At 41.6% G+C, this 16,202-nt stretch overlaps 1 protein-coding gene across 1 annotated transcript in view; it reads left to right on the top strand.

Moving 5' to 3' along the window:
* INPP4B (inositol polyphosphate-4-phosphatase type II B) overlaps positions 1-16,202 on the top strand; it is a 517,613-nt gene that overhangs the window by 198,732 nt on the left and 302,679 nt on the right. The gene's annotated exons all lie outside the window — the stretch shown is intronic.

The following is a 16,202-nucleotide window of genomic DNA, read 5'->3' as shown; positions in this document are numbered from 1 at the left end:
AGATAATTACATAAATACATAGAATTTTCCTCTCTCAGGTTAAAAAGCTTAAAAGGAAATTTAAGAGAGCTATAAAGAACGTTAATGAATTTGAAAACTGATGACATTTTTCAATTCGTGCACCCCTGGGTCTCTTTTATTCTGTGATGCCCATATTATCCATATAAATAAGTGAATATATAAAATGTATCATAGTATAGATTTGAAATTATTTTTGACAACTTGAGTATGTAAGTATATATAGTTCAGGATGGGCTAGGTTATACTAGAGAAATGAACAAGTTCAACTTTTGACGTTGTAAATGAATGAAGCCTCGTTTCTCGCTTACCGCACATGTGCAGAGTGGGAGGGCCGGGGGTCTAACCCATGTTGTCACCATGGGAAGCCCAGGATGAAGGCGTGTCTGCCACCTGCAGCAATGGCAGTGCAGTGATGGTGAGAATGGAGCCTTGCACACTGTGCACTAGCTGTTAGAGCTCCCACCCCAAGTGATACTTATAACTTCACTTTGTTGGCCAGAGCAAGTTCATGGCCCTGCCATCCTAATTAAGTGCAATCCCACTGCGCGTACAGGAAGGGAGACAAAAAGAAAATATTTGGTGAGTGGCACGGTGACTGGGTCACTAGCCCGGTTCTACCTTTGTGTTCAAACAGGCAAATGAGGGGGTCTGCGTGTTCGTGAGTTGTCCTTGCCACTTTTAAGAGTGGACCGTCTTTCTGCCACTTCTTATGAACACATTGTTGCCTTTGTTCAAGTGCTTTGCTAATGAGGTTAAGGTGCAATTTTTATAGCCATCTTGCCATGCTTTACCTCCCTTTGTTCCTGAAAATCAAACTGGTGTTTAAGTCTTTCCTTTAAAGAAGTGTAATATGAGAATAGGGCTAAGAGATTTACAAAGAATTTACCTCTAAAATATGCCAACAATAATTCTCCTTATGTTCATAGGAAGTTATTGGGTCAACTAGGACAATACGGCTCAACATTATTTTTATTTGATTTTTTTTTTTTTGCAGAACTATTTTGGTACATTTCAGAACTCATTGCAACAGTGGTTTCTATTTGTTCAAAATCAAAGCAAATGGTTGTGAGCTTATTGTTTTGAATCTTTAAAGATCCGATGAACAGTCCTTGTGGAAGGGTACACGAGCCTGTCCCGCACTGTTTTAAAAGCAGGCTGTCTTTTAAGCAGAGCCTGGCTATGGAGCAGGGAGAACATTCGTCTTGTGTACATGTTCATACAGCTGAAACAGCTCATTCAGACTGTGAGATTGATGATGTTTTACATACATTTTGAACATTGGCCTCCAAAGATAAAAGGGTGAGTGGCACAATCTCTCTTTAGATGTAATTTTGGGCACCATAGCACTGAAATGATTTTCCAACTCACTCATTCCTGAGGCTCTCTTTTCGGTGTGTGTTCCATTTGCTTTCCAAGCGCATTAGTTAGTGGCATCTGAATCTCTTTCTTAGCGCTATGAGAACTAATCCATACCATGATGATTTATAATGGCTAACATACAGCGAAGCAACATTATGGTTAAGTCTTCTGAAAGCCCAAGAGGCAGCAGGTCCACAGGTGAGTGGCCTTTGAGTAATGTCAAAAGATCCGAATTGACCGATCCTCTTTTCCTCTAGTTACCTATTTCACAAGTACACGTAGTTATTTAAATGCCTTTGCTTCGCAGCCCGCACTCAATCCACTGAGCTACGCCAGCCAGGGCTAGTTATTTAAATTTCTGTACGTCTAAGTATATCTTACAATTTCACTCGAATATGTTGATATTTTCACTGTTGGTCTTCTAATTTCTATTAAATGTTTCTTTTTATTTTGTCTCGTAAATAATTTATATAAACGTTTGGTGTTCACCAGTTACGCATGACTGTCTTCCTCTATGGCAGGCCGGTGAGCTTCAACTAACATGCGTCCCTCCCTTGTGAAGTCTACCATCTGGTGAGGGAGCCGGCCATTGATTAAATGATTGCACAGATTAGTTCAAAGTGGCTATCTTCTAAAGTACTGGGAGCTGAAGGAACCTGGGATGATTAGAGCATGTAACTGGGAGAGCTGACCTCTTTGGGGTGGAGTGGGATGGTCAGAGAAATGTATGTTCCCTGAAAAGGTAAAGCGGAATGGCTAGAGACCTGATGGGCCAAGGGGCAGTAAGAGAGGGTGGGAATGAAGAGTGTCTTGGCAGGGGCAGCAGGGCTGGTCTGGGAAGAGGCAGAGCCAAGAGCAGGAAGGGCGGGAGGGTTCTCCCACAGAAGAGGATGGAGAGACAGTGGCAGGCACGCGCCAGTCTGCCCGTGCAGCTGTTTTGCATTATCCTACGAACCATGAGAGCCCTGGAAAGTTTTTTTTAAAAAGATTTTATTTATTTGTTTTTAGAGAGAGGGGAAGTGAAGGAGAGAAATATCAATGTGTGGTTGCCTCTTGTGTGTCCCCTGCTGGAGACCTGGCCCCCACCCCAGGCATGTACCCTGATTGGGAATGAAAGTGGCAACCCTTTGGTTCACAGCCCACACTCAATCCACCAAGCCACACCAGCCAGGGCAGAAAGTTTTTAAGCGGAGGGAAAATATTCTACAAGTTGGGTTTTGGCGAGGATCATCTGATTCCTCTTCGGAGAAAGAAGAGCTTGGCGAGCTCAGGTGGATGAAGGTGGAGCTCAGGTGGGACGTTATTGTTGCTCCTGGGCTAGTGTGGACCAGGGTGGTGGTGGCGGCCGTGGGGACAGGCAGCTAGGTCTTAATAATGATTGGAAAATAAATCTAATATGGTGATAAACTCAAAATGGAAATTGGATATTTGTAACAACATTTTCTTTTTTGTTTTATTTATTTGATTATTTTATTTATTTTTTATTGTTGTTCTGTTACAGTTGTCCCGCCTTTTTCCCCATTGCTCTCCCCTGCCCTGACCCCCCACTACCACAATCAGTCCCCCTCCCCCATTGTCCGTGCCCGTGAGGTCTCTACTGGTGTTCTTGGTTTGCCCCTTCCCCTACTTTCCCCCTTATCCCCTGCCCCCTGCCCCTCCGGTCACTGTCAATTTGTTCTGTATTTCCAAGTCTCTGGTTCTATTTTGCTCATTTGTTTGTTTTATTGATTAGGTTCTATTTGTAGGTGAGATCATATGGTGTTTGTCTTTCACTGCCTGGCTTATTTCACTTAGCATAATACTCTCCAGTTCCCTCCATGCTATCATGGAGAGTAGGGGTTCCTTTTTTCTTTCTGCTGCATGGTATTCCATTGCGTAAATGTACCGTAGTTTTTTTTTATCCACTCGTTTACTGATGGACACTTAGGCTATTTCTAGCACTTGGCTATTGTAAATAATGCTGCTATGAGCATTGGGGTGCATAGGTTCTTTTGAATTGGTGATTCAGGATTCTTAGGGAATAGTCCCAACAGTGGGATTGCTGGATCGAAGCATTTCTGATTTTTGTTCTTACTGAAGCCTGACTCAGGATTTGAAATGTCTGGCTGTTGATATAAAAGTAAATTAAAACAAAAATAATATTTATTAAACATTTTTCATGCATTAAACACTGGATGGGTTATGTATGTGCTTATCAGTTCTATGTGGCTGAATCAGTGCTTTCATGTCAGTATTTGGACAAGAAACTGAGCACTGGCCTTTGTAGGCAGCACGAGCAAATCTGGCTACTTATGGAGAAACGGCTCACCCCTGACTAGTGTCCCGGTTCATTTGCTGCGGCCTTTCTCTTTAGCCCGAGATGGTGAAATTGACAGTGAATGTGACCTTCATACAGGCTTGTTAACAGATCTACTCAAAAGAAATTTTATTCTGTTCAGAGGACAGTGCCATTTACTCATGTGCGGGTTACATAACAATAAATCATGTTGTAATAATGTCCAAAGCTACATCCTCAGCTTGGCCTCATAAAGAAGAAATTACATCTCATAGGCTACACAACTGTGCACAAGCAGCTACATGTGGCAGATTTGCCTAACACCATTTCAAGTTTTTGATGCCAGATAAGCATGTTTTGATTATGTAAGATTCATCATTCTTCTGCCTGATAGCCAAGGACTTCCCTAAGTCACGGAATTCATTTTCCGGGAAAACCTATTCATTCTGATGGCAAAATTTTTCAACTGGAAAGATGGGTAGAGACTTCTTCCTGATTGCTTGTTTGCTCCTTTCCCTCCCTAAAGCAATGATAAAAGACATATTTTATCGGTGTACTTTTTACAGGCTCTCCTAAGGGTTTATAGATTTTAAGTTAACAGGTACGCATACACGTGATAAAGAAATTATAGAACAAGAGGAAAACCACAAGAAGAAACACATCAGAATTATCTTGTTTATAAATAATAGGAGTGCCATGTTTCGAGTCCCTGAAGATTGATTTTGTTTTACTCACCATGGCTTCTCAGACGTTACAAGGTGGTCAGCACTAGTTGAAAATGCAGGTGGTACTCCCACGGGCTCCCTGCTCTGGAGCATGCGGTGGTAGGTTGGCTTATCTCAGAGGTCTGCACAATTGATTCCTGTCACCATGGTGGAGCTGATTCTTTTGCAGTCGGAATTGACATATTATGGCCAAAATTAATACGCTGCTCAAGTCTCTGGGAGGCTATTATAATGAGGTCTCTCATTATTTCTCCACCTCCATTTCTACCAAAGAATCAATAAAGCTCCCCCCAAAACACCTTGGAGAAATCTGTAAAGAGATAAACGTTTTCTGTGGCTGGCTACTGCTCATCTCTTTTTTCATACTTACGCCTATTGGATTTAAGATGAAATTGGCTTTGGAAAGAAAAGTGCTCTTAAATAGTACCGATAACAGCCTGTTCTTTGCAGACTTCTGTCTTTTAGGGACCAGGGAAGGGTCTCTAGACATACATACAGTCCTGGTAACTGTTTTATATTTAATAGCCAGGGATTTCTACTATTATAAGCTGGGTTCTAGGCTATTACTACCCTCATCTATTATTTATAAAGCCCTGTAATGTACATGACATTTAATGTTAGATGAAATTGTGCCAGACAAATTGCCTTCCCTGAGGAGCCTCTGAGCTCAAAGCAGGAGAACAAGGTAGGAGGAAGATTGTGGGAAGGATGGAGAGTGATTAAGTACCGCAAACTTGGCGTTGCTTTGCTGAGTAGGTGGGCTGGGAGGAGAACTTGAAAGCTGACTAATGATTCTGAGACTGGGAAGCCATTCAGTAAAATAAAACCAATAACTGGAAGCAAGTAAAGGCATCAGAAGAGAGTTTTAGCCCTTTAACTGAGAAACCTACATCTTCAGCGCTGATGTTGCCTCGTGCACCTTGTTCACCTGGTTTCGGAGCATCCCCGCATGCTCCTCATGTTCCAAATGGGCGGGTCTCAAACTCAAGCCTGGCTCACAATTACCAGGGAAGGAGGGGCCGGAGGGGTTGTTAAAACATGGATTACCAGGCCTCTGGTCAGTCCAACAGTCTGAGTGGGCCTGGGCTCCTGAGTTGGTGCACCTAACAGGGAAGTCTTCAAGAGTTGCTGCTGCAGGAGCCACCGGCTATGAATCTCTGTCTTAACAGGGTATCTGCAATCCCTCTTACATTGTGCCCTCCAAAGCCCAGCTCAGAGTCAGCTCTAGTCCTCCTCTTTACCGTCAGATGGTACCCCAGTGCTAGCTTTCTTTCCCTAGGCCTTTCTTTCAGATTTGTTTCATCTTTTCAGATCGACAGCTGCTCACCTTATCAGGCCTCGAGACCACTCTTACTACTATTACTAGCTACAATGGGAACTACAATGGCTACCAGACACTTTGAACACCTACTATATGCAAGGCCATATTGTAACTGGTGTTAAATAGTGTCTCATTAAATAAAACTATTAGGTAATCTGTACCATATTCATTTATAAGAGAAGAAATTCATTTGCAGCAAGATGAACTCACTCGCAATGCGTATTCCAGAAGAGATATACATTAGGTTCTGTCTGACACCAAAACCTGTGTCCTTATGTCCATCCAGTATGCTGACCCTATCGAAAGCCCCTTCGTTCATTCAGTCCCTCGTGCGGAGTTATGTTCGTGCAATAGTGAGCCACCATCTTTGTCTCAGCTACCAATGATGTCCTCTGGAGTGCAGAGCTCTACTATAGAATGCTGTGGCATTCGAAATCAGTGTGGAAGGGACAGGTTAATCATGAAATGTCACCGAGACTATGAAATGCCTGTACGATGCAATGAATAGCAGATGGCATAAAACCCTCAACATGAATAATACAGTTTGAAAATTTTAGAACAAAACAAATAACACCAAAGTATATGCTTTGTAAAATTGATAAACATAAAAGCCTCTCAAAATACAACACGAGAAATAATAAACAAAACAAAAATTAAGTCTTAAACCAGGGAAATTATTTGCAGTGAATTTGAGCAATGAAAGATTAGTTTAGGAAATACAAGGGTGTATACTCAACTCTGTCAAACCTTCACAATTCACAAAGGAGTCAAATCAGATGGAGGATGCATTTGTGAAAATATGTTCAGTCCTCAAACACAATAAGGGAAATTAGTATCATCCACGAGCACAGTATAAATTCACTCACATCAGGTTAGTATAAAGTCATGTCCGAGTGTCTGTGAAGAGGCCAGTGCCTGGGGATTCCTCAGTGTGACGGCTGGTGCGTGACTTGCTCAGCTGCTTTGGAGAGAAGTTTGGATTTCAGCTGACGTTAACAGCGTGGGCACCGCTGACTTACCAGTTCCACTTCCGGGCGCGCACCTGAGAGCATCGGACATCCAGGGACGTACAAACAACCATGTTCGCCACAACGTGTTTGTACTGGGGAACCACTGGGAATAAGCCTCATGTTTTTAATAGGCTTTTGAATAATTAATTTTTGAGGCGTATTTATACAAAGAACACAATTTCTCAATGAAAACAGGTGAGCTCAATCTGTAGGCATCATTTTGTAAATCTACCTCTTAAACATAATATTCAATACAATTAATACCCTACAATGTGTACAAAACGATATTAGTTTGTAAATTTAAAACACAAACCTTATGTATTATCTGTGGATACCAATATATGAATGAAAGTAAAAAATATGTACAGAAAGAATAAACACCAGAATACAGTACCAGTTTTCTACTTGTACTGGTTTTAGCGTGATAGTGACCTCTGGGGAAGGAGGGAAGAAAGGGGAATGGGTGGCCTAAATTGTATAGCTAATCTTTTATGATTATTTAGATTTAAATATCTGAACCAAATAGGGCAAAGTGCTAATGCTTATTAAAATAATGTGACAAATACTTGTGTTATTTTTCTCTTTATGAAATTTTCATGACCAAAAATCGAACATTTTAACTCAGGCTTCCATGGCTAAAGAAATTTTGAATATTCTGGATTAAGCAAAGTACAACGATTTTCTTTGCTGCAAAACCTTTCAGCCATTACTATGGTAATGGACGTTGTGAATTGCCAAGCGGATAATGTCTTAAGAACTATTTCCCAAACTTATTTGACCATGGGAGACTTTTCTTTTTCTAATAAGACATCTATTAACGTCTCATGGATCTTTTGGGAAATGCTGTTATACATCATAGCACTTAATTGTCCATAATTGTTTCATATAATTTAACTTGATTTCTTAGGTTATATTTCCTTCCATCTCCTTAATGTCAGAAACTAAGTCTATTCCCTTTAGCTAGGCCTGTAATGGACATACAAGCAATAGCCTGATTTTTCTGAGAAATTATTGTGCAGCTCATTATACACAATGCAGGTTTTGAGGGCGAGGAAGGGGTGGAAGGAGTCCTTGCACTCAATTCTATATGTAACTGAAAAGCAAAGGCAAGAACACAAAGATGAATGCCCCGATATCTGTAGTTTTCAAACAAATGAAGTACACTGATGACAAAACATTTCCAGAACTAATTGCTGAGAACTTCTTTCTCCATGTATTTATTCAGCTCTTTCCACACATACTATGAGATACCTGAAGAAAAATAACAGCTTTATAACATATCGGAAGTAGATACAATCCAATGCATAAAATTCCTCAGAATTAAATCAATGATATCTCAGAGTAAAAGAACAACCCTTTTGAAATGATATGAAGCGTGAATCCATTCACAATTTTATTTAAAGAATGTAAATACTAGGTATATCTTAAATTCCTTGGTTCACAAGGATATAATTTTGCTGCAACAATAAAATTGATTAAACAAAAATTAGTTGATTTATACTTTATTTTTTTATTGCCCCAAGCCTAAGGCATTCTCAGCCAACTTCATAACAGGAGTGAACGTCCTTCATTCCTACCCTTTTGGTAATTTATTAATGTATTAAGTAGAGGTGTAAAGTGTAAATATCAAACAGAATGTTAACATTAGATATGTAAGATCTAGTACCAAGAATTAATAAGTTAACCCTCGACTGAGTATTTCAGAAAAGCGCATTGTCATTCTTATTCCATAACCATTACCTGTTATATTACTTTCTGTTTAGTAAAATTCTGGTGCTGTTTGTTTAAGGATAAAACATTTGAATGTCATTCTTTTTAAATTTTTTTTGCTCCAATTTTTACAGCTCTAAAATGTTTTATGATCTCCTATAAAAGAAAATTCCTGCCCTTCACAGATCCTGAGTTTGTATAGAGTAAAATCACATTTGAAGGACAATTCAATACCTTTAATATTCATTAGATTTATTTAGAATCCTTATTTTTCTAAGAAAGTAACCTGTGTTTTTGGGCCAATTATTATGCTTGAATCTCATACTGAAAATAGTTTTCCAGTTTTACTAAAAAATTCTACAGTTATCCAAAAGTTTTTACAATTGTGATTTTTATCTGTTTTGTTATTTTAGTCTTAGAAATCCAGTGATATGAACAATAAATGTGTTTCTTCTCTAATTTCTTATATATTAAAATTGATCCGATTTGTTAGTGAGAAATTGACTCTATAGGAAGAAGCACACAGGTGGGAAAGAAATCCTCCCCAGCTTCGGGTGCCTCAGGCAGTGCTAGTATTCTGGCACTCGGTGTAATGCCATCGTGACTCATAGCTGCAACAAATAATCGTTTAACAGTTTACTGCAGCCGAAGACGTCATACTTGGTTTAAAGGCCCTACTAGACCTTTGCAGTATTTCAGCCAGATGTCCCTCTCACCGTCTAACTCACTTATTTCAGTCTAATGGGACTCAATTCCGGCAGCTAACAAAGGAGTTAATGGCAGGACATTAACTTACTCGCTACTTCTAACTGGCTGGCTAATAAAATGCTATCACCAGTTTTCCACTTGTGCTACCTTAAGACAATAGAACAATCTACTGTGTGGCGAATGAATTAGAGTTAATGCATCATGAAGATCAAATGTGTGGTGTTACTTCTGTAAACAATTTCTTGGATGAAGGCATTTTTCCAGATAGACCTTCATTGTTGTTACCGTGGACTAGGCAACTATGGACATGTGTATCTCTGAGCACCAATTCTTTAATTTGTGCATAAACTAGACATTTTGTTATACTCCTGTGTGGAGGGCTTGCTTGGAATATGGATGTGCGTGTGTCATGGTCGGGGGAAGGATATAGGTGCATACAAGATACACCTTGTATAGAGTAGAAAATCAGAACGAGGAGTATCTTAGTTATCTCCCGCTATGTCGCAACTGTATGGAGTATGCCAGCAAACACTTATTATCTCATGCAGCTTCTGTGGATGCGGAATTTAGGAGTAGCTTAGCTGAGTGATTCTGGCTTGGACTCACTCATGAGGTTACCATCAAGATGGCAGGTGGAGTCGCATTCATTTGAAGGCTTAACTGGGGTGTAAAGATGTACTTCCAAGGCAGCTTAATCTTATGGCTGGTGGTTGGTGCTGGCTTTCGGTAGGAGGCCTCTGTTCCTTATCACGTGGGCCGTTCCATTGATCAACCAGCTTCTCCCAGATTGAGTGATAGGAGAACAAGGCAGAAGCCAGATGGCTTCTTTGAATTAACCTTGAAAGTCACACACTGTCATTTCTGTAGTATCTTTTGGGATAAACAGGTTAGCCTCAGTCAGCGTGGGAGAGAATTATGGGAGTGTGTGACCACCAGAAGGTCCTGGTCACTGGAGGAGGCCATTACAGGCTGGCTACTCCATGCAGGGAGAAAAAGAAATAGCATGTGTAATTTGAAAGAAACACTATATTTTGACTGTTTAAGCACAATGAGGATCTCAGTCACTTAAATTAATTTCTGACTTATTTCTGCAAGGTGAGGTAGCACAAGTTTTTTTTGATATTATGGTTTTATACATGCATCACTTTTGTTCTTGCCAAAGACTGTGAGCCAGCTTATACAGATCATTGTCATTTTATAGTCAGGTAGCTCTGTCGTCACACATCAACACAGTGGCAGAACTAGAGTGAGAGAAGTAAGATTCAGGATTCCTGTCCTTGGTCACAGTCATTGTTTCCTTCCAGTCCAGAAGTTCCTCAAGAGATTCCCTAAATACTCATTGCTATGACGGGTCAACATATTATGCATCCAGCCCCAGCCATTGGTTGCCTTGTAAAATAAATTCTCAGCTCAACTTGAGATGTTTTGAGAAGAGATGTTAAGGTCAGTTCAGATGCCCGCCATCTTTGCTTGAGACACAGTCACAAGCATGCACTGTTCCTGATGAATGGCTCATTGGATTGAAGGGAAAACAGGGATGCACCTGGTCCCTTTCTGCCCCAGGGAGTCCCATTTCCTGGGTATATTTTACTGCCTGGTTCCAGGAAGCCAGCTGTCTGGTATTATCAGCTGCATAGCATCAGAGACCTTTGTATTTAATGAGGCTGAGTGTCTATTTATGACTCTGAAGTGAAGGCTTCATTGTGTTCACTCGCCTCCAAGAGACTAACACCCAGTGAGGACAGGCCCACTACTGTCCTGCTGTTTGACACTCAGGATGCTTTCATAGACCCTATGACTGTTATTAGAATTTTTAAAAATGCTATTCTGTTTGGAGGCCTCAATTTTTGGATTTTTACAAAAAAACAAAAAAGAAAAATAAAAATAATTTTCACACATGCTTCTAATAAGTGTAATGGACTTCCTTTTGGACAGCTATAACATTTATTTCCTGTGCTTGTTGTGCAGAGGCTAGAAGGTGGGGATAGTGAGGGTTACGCTGGATTTTTTTTTCCTTTTTTGTCCAGTCGTATGTAAACTAGAGGGAGAAATCAATTCTCTCCTCAGGGTCTTGGAAGGGTACTTTGAGGAAAGTGTAATAAAAGTTTAATCAAAGATGTAGTCGGGGGTTATGGACAATAATGAAGATGGCTCAGTGTCCCGACACTTGTGACAGTGGAGAGCTGTTGTGACCTCTAGGTGGTTAGGGGCAGAGGAAGGGACCAAGTAGAGAAGTGAGTCCTTTGACAGGAACTGTCAATTCAACAGAAGGGTGCAGCTGGCCAGACTGAGGAAACCAGGGAAGTAAATACTCTGGCCTTACTCTACCTTTGACCTCTTGTCTCCAGCCCTTGCCAGACCCAACCGGAAGCCCATTGGGTGCTGCCCAAATAGGGCAGGCTCCGGGGCACAGAGCAAGGTAGAAAAGCATGGGGTGTGGATCTGGAGGTGCAAAGGGAAAATGCCAAACACAAAAGCATACATATAATTGGCATAATTCAGATAAAAATATATAGTCTTTTCCCTAACTTCACTGAAAGTAAAAATTGAAACATTGTGTGGTATTCTCTAGAACCTGACTGCCTAGGTTTGCATCCTAGCTCCAACCCTGACCTTGGGCAGGAGGTGGCTTCCTGTCTCTGAGCTTCCTCTGTCAAAGACGAAAATCATGGTGCGGAGCCCATAATGTTGCTGTGAGGGGTGAATAAACTGATGTGTGCCAAGCACGCAGGCCCGTCCCTGGTACGTAGCGAACGCTGGCTGCAATGCATTATTATTTGCTTAAGCCCCATATAGTATCCTGCATTTGTGTTGCTCCTTTCAGGACAAATATTGCTCATCGAGTTAAGTTGGACTGCTATTACTATTTTTCCATATTCCCTTAGTGTTTGGCTAGAGCCGGGGATCAAATATCCAGGGTGTGATTACTGCATTGGGATCCGTAGAGCCCTCACTTCCAACCACAGGAGGCCGGGCTGTTTCCTGAACGCTCCGCCTAACAACCAGGAAGGGCGGGGAGTGTCTTGGCTGTGGAGGGTGACGGGCTGGGTCAGCCCTGGGTGGGAATTACAGCGGCGACAGAAAAGTTGAGTCAGCTGCTCCTGCTTCCTCCACTGGCTGAATCCCTCTAGGAATTTTTTAAATGTGCTTATCACATGGAATGGTAGAGATGAAGTGAAGCTCACTTGGAACAGTGCCTTTTGTTGAGATTTATTACCTAATTAAGCAATTTCCCAATGAAAGAGGCATTTACATTTTCCCAGGACCCAAGCAGCAGCAGCAGCAGCAGCAGCAGCGATCCTACGCCGGCATCTGTAAACCGCAGTACTTACTGTTTGCAAAGGGCCTCCCCGTTTACTGGCTCTGGTTCGGAAGCTTTTGTGCTAGCCGTGGAACGCTTCGGACACCACGTCTTTATGTATCCATGCGTCCCACGGAAGTGGACTTTCTGGGTCAAGGCCGCCAGGTCAGCCCTCTTTTCCCTGCTCTGAGGTGACTCCGATGGAGGGGTGCTGGGTTTCTGAGGGGGACAGTGTGAAAACCACTCCAGGGGGTCCCTCCCTGTCTTTGGGGCAGGACTGAGCCATCTCACTGTGGTTTGGAGTTTTATTCCAAATGCAGAGTTCTGGGCCTCACCACGGCCTTCCCTGAAAATGTTTGTGTGAGTTGGGAGAAAGCCCCCTAAGGAGGGCTGTGAGAACGAAAGGAAACAAGAACATCGAGAGGACCCCCTTGCATCGCCTTTTCATGCCCCGTTATGATGCATGTGAAACTTGATGTGATGTCTGTGACCAAGAGCTAGTGGCGTGAGGGATTTCAAGGTCTCCAAACCCGAGCAGGAGCGGGTGGATAGCCCTTCCTAGTCAGCGCACCACTGCAGGCTTCTCAGCAACAGTTTCAGGAGGCCACTCACAGAGTAATATGGCATAAGTAAGTCTTATTTTTGCTACTACTAAGGTCTTTATTCATACAGGATTTGAAATAATTTCAAGGTGTGTGAGCATGTACTTGTGTGTATGCTGTTTCTCTCCCTCTCTCTCTCTGCCTACCCTGCCTATCCTCTAAAGGCTTGTGTGTGTCAGCCTGTAAGCTGAGTTCTCTACCCCATATCTTTTAAAACTCACGTTGTTAGTATTGGGATGAGGAAACTGGGGCTGGCGAAGCAGCTTTGGTAAGGTCCGACTGCTAATTAGAATCTGTCTACGTCCATAATGTTGGCTGCAATACTAAACCAGGTGTGCAAGCTGGACCCATTTCTGCTCCAACACTGACAACAGTAAGAACAACACAAATTTGAAATATCAAGAAATGGTAAATTCATAGTAACAATAAAGGACAACACACACTTTAACTAGATTATATTATAAATTTTAATTGCACCTTTGGTTAGAAGTTCAGGGGTGAATTTTGTCATATCACTCCTCCGGTGATTGATTTGTGCTGTAGCGAAGGAATTGGCACCCAAGTGGCTTCTGAGGAAAGGAACAAAGGTTGAGACCGATTCCAGGGGACACACATGAGCACTGGCAAGGAAGTGGCATTTTCAAGGCTTGCCCACGCTTTGCCTGTTCCTGTATGAAGATCTGTTCCAGGTAACCAGGAATTTCCAGGAAGGCAGCAGCATCAGTCCACTCTGCTCGCATCTGCACACCCCTTAATAATTTCACGGGGCCGATTCCTGCTCGTCATTCCGACCCCAGACCCAACACCGTCCATCTGCAGGTGGGCGTGGTCCTGGGCACCTTTCCTCTCCAGCGAGCCCCTTCTCAGAATGAGGATCCCATGGTTGTTATAACAGAACCGCCATCTGAAATGATCTGACTTGCTTATTTTTCATTGTCTGTTTCTCCCAACTAGACTATAAACTCCACAGAGAAAGAATCATGTCTTCTTATTTCCTCACAATCTAGAAGAGAATGTATAAATGCCTGCTGGTTAAACCACTATTTGGAAGCTCTAGAAGTGCATTGTAATATTAAGAATTCAGCACTTACCATTTCAAATTAGTTTTACAGTATAAAAAGTTCTTAATAAGGTTTAAAAATTCTTAAGACATAATATGAAGAAAGTGTAAAGGCTGCTTACAGAATTTAAAATTTAGTAGGACTTGAACTGTGGAAACTTCATAGAGAAAAGCACATGAAGATGTCCAGTATGAGATATAACTGCTGTGGTGGGGGTGGAGGAATTTTCTCTGTACTTACATATAGCGTAATGAACACAAGTTATTTTACAAGGAAAATATAAAATAATCAAGAGCTAAAAAAAGTTCCAAATACATCAACAATAATTTTCCAATGCCACAGTTTTGCTTTCAGACATTTAACAATTATATATGAGAGACTCTGCCTAGATAATTGTGATGATGATGATGATGATGATGATGATGATGGGATGGAAAGGACAGTGAGAAAGCAAGAAAGGAACAGAAAACTTGGGGAAAGTGGAGATAGGAGAATTGTACACCTTTTTTTTTTTTTTGCATAAGCCCATACAGGTTCAACTGGCAATGCTTACATTATGTCTGTTCTGGATGTTTTACAAGACGGGGCACAAAGAAAGAATATCAAACAGGATGATTTGACAATGCCGTGTTACGTGGCCAAATGGCAATACAGTTGGAACTTGATCTGCGCTGATGTTGAATGGTATCTTGGGTGTGTTGTGGGTGTGTAAACGGGGTCAAAGTCTTCGGCCTGACCTGCATGTCAGCCGGCTGCGCAGCAGTCGGTGAGGACAGGGGCCCTGCGTTTTCAGATGCCGTACATCCCTGTGCACCTGAAAGGCACTCGGCTATTTTTAAGTAAGTGAGTATACTCATCATGGTACTTTTTAAAAAGATTTTATTTATTTATTTTTAGAGAGGGAAGGGAGCAAGAAAGAGAGAGAGAGAGAGAGAGAGAAATATCAATGTGGGGTTGCTGGGGGCCGTGGCCTGCAACCCAGGCATGTGCCCTGACTGGGAATGGAACCTGCGATGCTTTGGTTCACAGCCCGCGCTCAATCCACTGAGCTACGCCAGCCAGGGCTCATCATGGTACTTTTAAACAAGATTTAAGAGAAGTTATTTCTTCTGTGTTATTGCAATATTCTTATGCCAGATTTCATATTGCTGGTCTGCTTTTGAGGGAAAAGTTGCCTAACCAGTGACTGAGCCTTGTATTTCACCTAGAGCCAGTTGACTGGGTTGGCCATATTAGCTTTCATATTTTAGAGTTTTATAAAGGGCTCTGTCAAGCCGAATTGCACCAACCTAAATATGCACCTACAGAAACGATCTCAATGGTTTCCTGGAGTATTATAAGAAAAAGTACAAACATTTAGAAACCCATCTCAGCAGCGGCTTTAAACCTCACTACAAAGGTTCTGTCAGGGGGTGGAGAGGTCATTCTTCCACTCTAACCCATTATATTTTCCATTATGAAAATACATTCAAATATTTCTTTTAACTCAATGCTGTAGTGGCAATCGCAACAAGACCTTTCATTCCTTTAAAGCATTGATTCTCGGCGTGGGCTGCATAGGTGAGGTCGCTGGGGAGCGCGTTGAAAAAGACCGGTGCCTCTTTCCCATCCTAGACACTCTGATCTCATTGATCTGGGGGCGGTCTGGGCATCCCGACTGTGTTTCAAAGCTCCAGAGAGTGTTAGCAAGTGAGGTTGAGAGCCACTGATGAAATTGTTAGCTCACTTACCTACGTACACAGTGGTCTTGTTTTCCAGACAGACTAACATGCTGACTTCAGTTAGATCAGGATCCGTAACTGGTACTAAGTGTTTTATAGAAAAAAAAAAGTCCTTCCAAAAAATGTCCATGGAAGATTTCTAGATGGAAAAAATGTTCCCTTCTAGATGGAATGTCAAACAGGTCATTTATCTTCTTGTTAGGGTCACTATAAAGGGTAATTCTGTAGCTTGGCCACTCTAAATAATTATTTTTTAAAAGTTCTGATCTGTACCTCACTGAAGTTACACATAATGTTCCTCTTTTCAAAAGTACATTAGAAGGGACTAACACTTTTAGACTTTATTCTTTGACTCAACATTTTAGGATAAAATTGAAAAATGAGCTTA

This window comes from Phyllostomus discolor, chromosome 8 (genome assembly GCF_004126475.2).
Source record: "Phyllostomus discolor isolate MPI-MPIP mPhyDis1 chromosome 8, mPhyDis1.pri.v3, whole genome shotgun sequence".
Lineage (NCBI taxonomy): Eukaryota > Metazoa > Chordata > Mammalia > Chiroptera > Phyllostomidae > Phyllostomus > Phyllostomus discolor.
Note: the sequence above shows the minus strand (reverse complement) of the source record. Positions and strands in the feature narration are given on the sequence as shown.